The sequence below is a fragment of the Lepeophtheirus salmonis genome, chromosome 5 (genome assembly GCF_016086655.4).
Source record: "Lepeophtheirus salmonis chromosome 5, UVic_Lsal_1.4, whole genome shotgun sequence".
Lineage (NCBI taxonomy): Eukaryota > Metazoa > Arthropoda > Copepoda > Siphonostomatoida > Caligidae > Lepeophtheirus > Lepeophtheirus salmonis.
This window is the reverse complement of record NC_052135.2, coordinates 33823401-33831813: the sequence shown is the minus strand read 5'-3', so window position 1 is coordinate 33831813 and position 8413 is coordinate 33823401. Positions and strand designations below refer to the sequence as shown.

At 29.7% G+C, this 8413-nt stretch overlaps 3 long non-coding RNA genes across 3 annotated transcripts; 1 reads left to right on the top strand and 2 right to left on the bottom strand.

Annotated features, from left to right (window-relative positions):
- Positions 1 to 200: 200 nt before the first annotated feature.
- LOC121118600 (uncharacterized) lies at positions 201 to 1415 on the bottom strand. Its single transcript, XR_005864511.2, has 3 exons — positions 1177 to 1415; positions 796 to 1125; positions 201 to 730 (listed from the first exon to the last, which is right to left on the bottom strand). It is a non-coding gene; the product is annotated as an uncharacterized lncRNA (long non-coding RNA).
- A 5293-nt stretch (positions 1416 to 6708) lies between these two features.
- Positions 6709 to 8131, bottom strand: LOC139905453 (uncharacterized). Its single transcript, XR_011780199.1, has 2 exons — positions 7992 to 8131; positions 6709 to 7878 (listed from the first exon to the last, which is right to left on the bottom strand). It is a non-coding gene; the product is annotated as an uncharacterized lncRNA (long non-coding RNA).
- On the top strand, positions 7763 to 8174 carry LOC121118801 (uncharacterized). The gene is made up of 2 exons (XR_005864576.2): positions 7763 to 7899; positions 8013 to 8174. It is a non-coding gene; the product is annotated as an uncharacterized lncRNA (long non-coding RNA).
- Positions 8175 to 8413: the final 239 nt, after the last annotated feature.

The window sequence follows — 8413 nt, the reverse complement described above, 5'->3', positions numbered from 1 at the left end:
GCATTTTTGTGAAGTATACCAATATAAATAATTTATATTTTCATGCGTAATCTATTTTATTTAAAAATTTGTTTCTACGTATGTTGAAAAATGTGCCAAAATCTTTAAAAAAATTAATTAGAAGTTATCAAGCATTTTAAGAAATTATTGGTTAAACTTGTCCGCAAATTTCTTGTATAAAACAGACATTAACAACAAGTTGATGTAGATTTTCCTGTAATTAAGCTACCTAACTATACGGAATGTTTGATGGACATGAATATTTACTAAGGCTCCCACTAACCAATCATAATCTGACAGTATCTCAAATTATAAACAACAATAGGAAGTCCAAATTATTTCCAAAAATTCAAATTTATCATAAACATCATTATCTTGAGATATAAAATTTCCGTTGAGCTTGGCTTTTTCACATTTCATAATGTTGTAAAATCCTTTCAAGTTTTGCTACGATACTAGCCACATGTATATGTCATAATAAATATTGAATTTCAGTAGAACCTTTAAATTCTCATAGTAGTCATGATCCTATTCTCTCCTTATGAATTGACCATTAAAAATCATGTTTTATTTCAGAATGGTCTTAAAACAAGGTTTATACTTCCATTCGTTATGATCCCAAATCCTCCCAGTAGTATAAAGATGGTTAATTACAAAAAAGAACATAATTTTTTCTCCGAGGCACAGTGAGGGAAGCACAAGTGAAGGATCGAAGTGAGCACAACTATACCTATGATTGTGATAAGTTATATTTTGATATATTTATTATTATATATCATATTCAGAAATGCATACAGACTTTCAATGACAAGGTCCACATCTTGATCTAGTCCTATAACTCTAGTACACTCCTCTCTGTGGCCTGCTGATGAAGAAATTGACTACATATTAATGTCAATTATTTTCTGCAACGGGCCATAGTAGTAGTATTCCGTGTCTCCTTCAAAATGCTTTGACAACTTACGTAGTGAAGTTTGAACAGTTGTGATTGGATGTGAAGGGGATGAATGATATATTCTAGAAATCTATTGCGAAACGTAGCATGATCCTATAAAGTATGATGATTGTTGTAACTTTTAGGATTCAATCCAAAGTTGAGCTTGAAGCAGGGGAGAGTAAATGATCCTGGGGAAGGGAGTTAGGGGCCTGAGAAATTTACTTATAGTTATTATTTACGTAGATTTGAATTGTGAAAAGAGGAAGGGAATAGAAAAGAGGATGATGAAATTGATAATTGTCGATGGATGAAAAGGAGTAGCAATAAACGATGAAGAAGAGGAAGAGCAATGACGGCATTTACTTGTATTTTCCGAGAGAGATATAATATCAACGGAATCGGATTCTATTTCTAATCACTATTAAATATTTATCATGACGTCATTTCTAATCCATAAACACAATAAATCATTTGTATCTGTCCCCCACCCATCACTAATCATAATTCATCACTCATCTCCAGTGCCATGCTCTCCCTATATAGGCCTACACAAAACTACAAACTAGTGTAGAAAACATAAAAGTGTATTACGTCACTAAATATCCTTCTTCAAAGTAGGAATGAAATGTATGGGAATGAAATTACTAAGAATGAAAAGACAGGGAATCAATTTACTGAGAATGAAATTACCGGTCAATGTACCATTGAGGATATGACTTTGCGTCATATTTTCAAAAACACACAACCTCTTCCAATATTCAATGCTAATATCTCCCTCTTTAAAATTGTAATTTGCCCTATGAGAGAATAGGATTGTAATCTTTACTAGTATATTTAGACAAGTCTAGTCGGCCGTCAAACAGTTTCTATTATCAAATCCCACTTTTTTACAAACAGGGTCAAGTAGCTATACTTTGCACACTTTTCCTATAACACATAAAATAACTATTGCAGATAAAAAAATAATAAAAACGGTAAAATCAGACGATATAGTAATTCATTCTGGTAGAAAAAACGATTTCAAAGATTATTCATTTTTCTATCTAGTATTTCTTCCATACGAAGTATTTTGCAATCAAGTTAATCAAAACCTTCAAATTTAGGAAGTTTTTCGACAGGACGTCCAAATTTTGAGACCGATACTTTCCTAATATAAAATGAATATTGGAAGAAGCATAATCCTCTCTTAAGATTGTTGGTAACTCTTTGAACATTTCTTCTTCAATCGGACTATTTATTTACTTAACACACTATTATGCATAAATCCTAAAGAATTTACTGAAGATATCATTATTTATCTGAATAGCACTTAGTAAATATATTTTCAATAAAAGTCTTTTAAGAATTTATATTTCCATTAAACTTCTCAGGGGGAAAAATCAGGGGAATGTTTTCCTTATTGATTATATATTACACAAACCTTTCAGTCAGTAGCAAAATAATAATAAATAAATAAATTGTAGTAGGCTACATATAGAATCTATTCAAAGATAACATTCCTACTTGCTTCTTGATGTACTCGATTTTTTAGATTAGTTCATATGATTTTTATTGATATTCGTTTTTATTGTGGTTGTAATGGAAATAAAATTGTAGGTAACGGTTTGAATTTATATTTTCTATTGCTATATTTTATTTTCTTATTCATGCACATACAAAAACCCTATTATATGAAAACTGCGGTAAAAATGGATTCATATCTACATATCTGAGTTTTTTTTATTTTTATGTTGTACTTTGTAACTACATACTCCAAAGTATGTACATATATATGTTGTAGCCTATTTCTATCAATTTCAATTTATACAAGAATATATGTGCAGAGATTATTGTATTATATTGATCTTATTTTTGAGCAAAAAAATTAGATTAGTGTAAATCAAATAACTTGTTCAATATCAAATAACGAAGGAAAGAAAACATAATTAAATACGTATTTTGCAAATAATTTTAAAAATGTCAAAAGGTTTTTGTTTGTTTTTTTAACTTGAAAAAGAAATGAGGTTTTGTTCAAAAAATGTGCTTTACAATTGTATATTGTAACATAATTTAGCACTTTATTTTAACGCCATATGCAAAGATCACAATTGAATAAAATTATAGTTGGAATTTGACATCCTTTATTGCTTATTACTGTATTTTTTAGGTTCACTTATTGACATACTCAATGTTCCCTTGGGTTAGTCCCAGTATTAGTTTGTTTGTTTTGGTTGTTATATCTAAGGTTGTCTAATACAGACTGCAAAAAAGTGAACTGATTAATAGATTGATATTTTTTATATATGACTACAGGGTGCGACAATATAACTTCCTTTTTCCAAAAAGGCAATAAAACAATTTTTATGATTAAAAAAGTTTTGTTTTGGTTTTATAACAATAATACTTACTAAAAGTTTTGCTTTACATAGTTTTGACAATCATATCAGCTAGAAAACGTCCCAATTGTCCATAAACTTAGCATTTGTATTTTAATACCCAGGGATTTTTTCACTTTTTTTTTTAAATAACTTTTCCTTGAGAGGTTTTAGATGAATAGTTATTTTACATAAGATGTATTTAGTGAGAAATCCATTTTATTTTATACTTTTGGATGATTATTTGATTAGGTAATTAGTTATTGGCCTTATAAAATTTAGACAAACTGCACTAAGATTTTTTTTATCACAAACAATCTGACTGCACAACCTTTAGCTCCCTAGAACTATTATTCAAGTTCAAAGCTCAAAGAATTTTGTTAATTTCAAATTATAACAATGAATTGAAAAAATTGTCGTTTGTACATTAGAAATTGAAGAAATTAACTGATTTTCATAATTCGCATCAATAAAATCTCGGCAGCTCAAATGCAATAAATTTAACGTTATAAAATATTCTGCCAAACTATTTTTTTTAATATTACAAATGCACGTTCCTCTTTACTCCAACGCATGATACTAACTGTTTCCATCAAAAACTTTAGAATCTTACCTATAGGATTAAACTAAATCAACCTCACTACTACTTATACTGCTTAATTACCACGCATTATAAAAAAGGAGGATATGTTACTGTCATTTGTCATTATCACATAACTTCAGCCACAATATATTTTTCTTTGCCACTTTACAAAAGTAATTCATTTAAAAAGATTTTAATTAATAATTTCAATATTTTTTTTCCAATGCATCTATAAACTGTAAATTATCTTTGTTATAGTGAACCTGTGAGTGTCATTATATCGAAGGTTTTACTTTTCTACAGTTAATAATCAATAATTTTCAAAAAATGACAGCTTTAACGTTTAAAAGTGGTTAAATATGTGTTCAATTACATCTATTGTCATTATTAAAAGGTCACCCTACACTTATACATTTTTAACTGAAACCTCCTTTATACGAAACATGTCTACTATGTATATGTACACTGAAAGCAAGTCTCAATTCTCCATCCTCCTGTACCCTCCCTCTACCTCCACTCACAGCCCCCACATGGAAAACACTTGTCTTAAGTAATCTTAGTTTCCAGACTCCTACTGTAAATTAGTGCACTACACACTCTTCTTATAACTCATAAGTTATAAAGTAGCTGCTGGCCTGGTTGTATTTAAAATAATTTCCTTGACACATATATTTTCTACCTACGCCACATGTTTTCAGTGCATGTTAGTAAACTGAGCCTGTATAAAAAAGAACTGAGACTGAAGACCGGAACTGAGACCGATAAAGCTGAAACGAGACAGTTGAAATAAAAGAACCGAGACCGATGGAACTCCTGAACCTGAACCTGGTACAGCCTTTTATATAATTGAAAAAAAGAAGTTTTGAGCTGGTTATCACCTGATACCTACACCTTTGACCCATCAACTTGGAATTTTTCTTTTTATGTTGAGTTGAGTTTTTGAAATTTGTCTTAAAAACTGTTAAATATTTTTAAAAAAATATTAATCTGACTAATATGTAGAAAAACAAAATAATTGCCTAATGTAATATATTTTATCGATATGACTAAAACAAAATAGATTACATTGCAATTCTGTAAGTGTTGATTAGTGGGTTTCTCCTGGGATCTTTGGATCCCGTTTCATTGAAACCATTCATTTAATTATTTCTTAAATTATGCTTCCTTTAAATAATTCATCAAATGAAAAGTTAAATCGTTGAAATATATAGTTATTAACTATTCATGCTAGATACAAATGTTGTATATTCACAAAAATTGGTACCCAATAAAACCTCAAACTAACTATTGAATATTTAATTATAAATACACCTTCTAACATAAGAAATATGAATTAGTTTTGGATTTATAAGAACTAAAATTAAAAATTTATGCCAAAATAAATTACATAAATTTTAAACTATTTATTCATTAACATTAATATGGTGTCAGTTCTTATTGAGGACTGAAGTCTTCAGTCTGTCCCATTTCAGTTTCAATCGGTTCAGTTTAGTTTTAAAAACTTTTTAAGATCGGACTTTGATGACGTCACTTAACTTTATTTCTTCTTATTAAGTTATAGTAATGATAGTCCGAAGGGCCGACGGGTTTAAGGACCGGTCTAAATGGCTGATAAAATAGTCCTCGCACTGGACTGGACCAAATAAATAAGGACCGCCACAACATTATTTACTATGCCATCCGCTAATATTCTGGGATTTCAAAATTTTACACTTGGTTTCCCAATATATTGCTAGATCTTGACGATTTCCCATAATATGATAAACCTTTTTTGTAAATAAACCTCATTTGTTGAGATTTTGCATCAGTATTAAGAAACAATACTGTGTATTTATCATTTTGAATTTGAGGAATTAAGATACAATATACATATATATATATATATATACAATAAATAACCTCCATCTATCATGTACGGTACCTTACTCATGAAGTAATTTTATTAACAAAAAGTGATTATTAATCATGAGAAAGGAAAAAAAAGGTATTATTCTTAATTTTACATCTTATCAAAATCATACAGACTTATTGTACCCTATGCTTATATCCTTATGTTTATAATCATATGTAATATGTTAAGATTAACCCAACAATTATAATTATACCTATGTAAGGATAAATGAATTAATAACGAGTTCATATATTATTATCAACTCACGAACAAGTAAAGAATTTCAGAGGCTGACCTTGAAAGAGAGTTAATTAATAAATAATATTATATATTTACAATTCCCTTTGTAATAACAAAACGTGATTCTTAATAACTATTTATTCTATTCTAATTGCTATGATTAGCCATGAAGGTTAAACTCCTTTTCTGTTGGGAAATTTAGGATATTAAATGCAGGTCGGAGAACATTGTTTATGCTATAATTACAGTTTGAAAAAGTTCTGTTTCACTTCACTGTCATTGAATGAATAAAATTAATGTTGTATCAATCATAATTATAAACACTTTGTATATATTATATCAAATTATTCTGGGTGTGAAGTTAATTATGATTTGTCAAGGAAACTTATTTTCCCATCTAAAAAAAAGAAGATTTTATCGTTATTTTGTTTTTTTAAATCGATAGTACTTTAAATTGGTTTTTAACTTCTACTATCCACATATTTACACATATATTTTTTGACAAAAATACTTCACTCTTCCTTAAAAAGTATCAACCTATTTTGTGACAAAATATTTAATCCTTAGAGATGAGTTCAATAGATTTGAAAAATATTTTCCATTTATCATTCCTTCAGCTATCCACAATCTATAAGACACCCACCTACTCGTATATACTTATGAAGTGTCCCATTTTCAAAATGTGTAAAAATACTGTAAGTAATTATGAATGAGCTATTTTATTGTCAGACAACAACAATGATTGATATAAATTTACTGAGTAGTTTGATTAGAAAAGGAAACAATATCAAGAGAAACAATTTCAGATTAAATATTTTCTTCTAAATTCAATAGATCATGAGCAAATTAAATAAATACATATATATTATCCGCAAGTTGGTGTGACAGTCTGTAGCTTGTTATTTAAAAAAATTCTACATGCTTTTTACAGTTACTAACATTGTTGTAACCTTGAATATGGCTCTATTTGACTTAATTCTACTACAAGTAAGGTCCAACTAAAGAATCTTTATATACATAGATACTTTTGCAACAAACACAATATCAGCAAGATAAATAAGATCAACAACTACAAACGATAGATATGTAATAATATTACTACATTATCCTCCCCTTCATTTAATACGTCATAGTGTCCATTTTTTTGTATTTAATTATATTTTCCCAAAAAGGAGTGACGCCGTCGATCACTATTAGATCTCCTGGGCTTTGTATTATTATTCTCTATGACAGTCATCAATGGTTCTTCCTCATCTACTTCTTTTAATGTACTCTCATCTCTTCCATCTACTACTTCTGATCCTGGAGCTAAATACTTTAGCGCCAATGTTGTTTCTCCTCAATTTTCGAAGCGGACATGAGCATACGTAGGATTCACTTCTATTAAGTCAATCTCTTCAACTAAAGAATCATTCTTATTGTTGTTTACGTGATTTTTAAAGAGTACAGTTTCTGCTTATACTACCCATGTCGGTATTGTCTGATGAAGGCCCATCTTCCTTCGATAACGAAAAATCCTTTTGTGCGGAGTCTGATTAGTAGCAGTACATAGTAAGCCTCTTATAGATATGAGAGCTTCATTGAGTACTAATTTCCATTCTTCTATTGGCAGCTCCCCAGTCTTGAGAGCTAATGATACAACCTTCCAAAAAATGCCGTTATATCGTTCTACCTGTCCGTTCCAGTGAGGATTGTAAGGCACAGTACGACTTGTAGCGACTCCTCTTACAGTTAGATAAGTCTTCAATTCTTTCGACATAAAAGCAGATCCGAGTGAATATATTCCTGTAAATCGAAAATGGCACCAAAATCCTAAAGACATCTAATCACTGGTTTAGGGGATAGGTCTACACATGGATAGGCGAAAGGAAATCTGGAATATTCATCTACTGAGGTTAGATTTTTTTTTTCCATTTGAAGGTAAGGGTCCCTCAATATCAAGACTCGCCCTTTCAAGAAGCTTAGTAGCTTTAATAAATTTGTTACCTTTATTCCTTATAAATTTAGGTTTCCGTTCTCGGCATTCCTTGCAAGTAGAGCTTCTTGACATCTTCAATGGAAAATGGGAGATTACAATATCTAACATAGTGGAACATTCGTTTAATCCCAGGATGGCATAATTTTTTATGAATACTCTGCAGTTAATCAGATGAGTTATCAAATGTTATTCCACATATTCTTGACAATTGATCTGCAACCACATTTTCCCCTCCAGATCTATATTGGATGTCAAAAGAAAAATACGACAATTCCAATCTCCATCTAATAATTTTCTCATTTTAGATCTTATTATAATGTTTTGATTAAACATGAAACTCAAAGCTTTCTGATCTTTAAGAAGCAAGAATTTTTTTCCTATCAGAAAATGCCTCCAAGTTCGTAAAGCTTCTACAATTGCATAAGCTTCC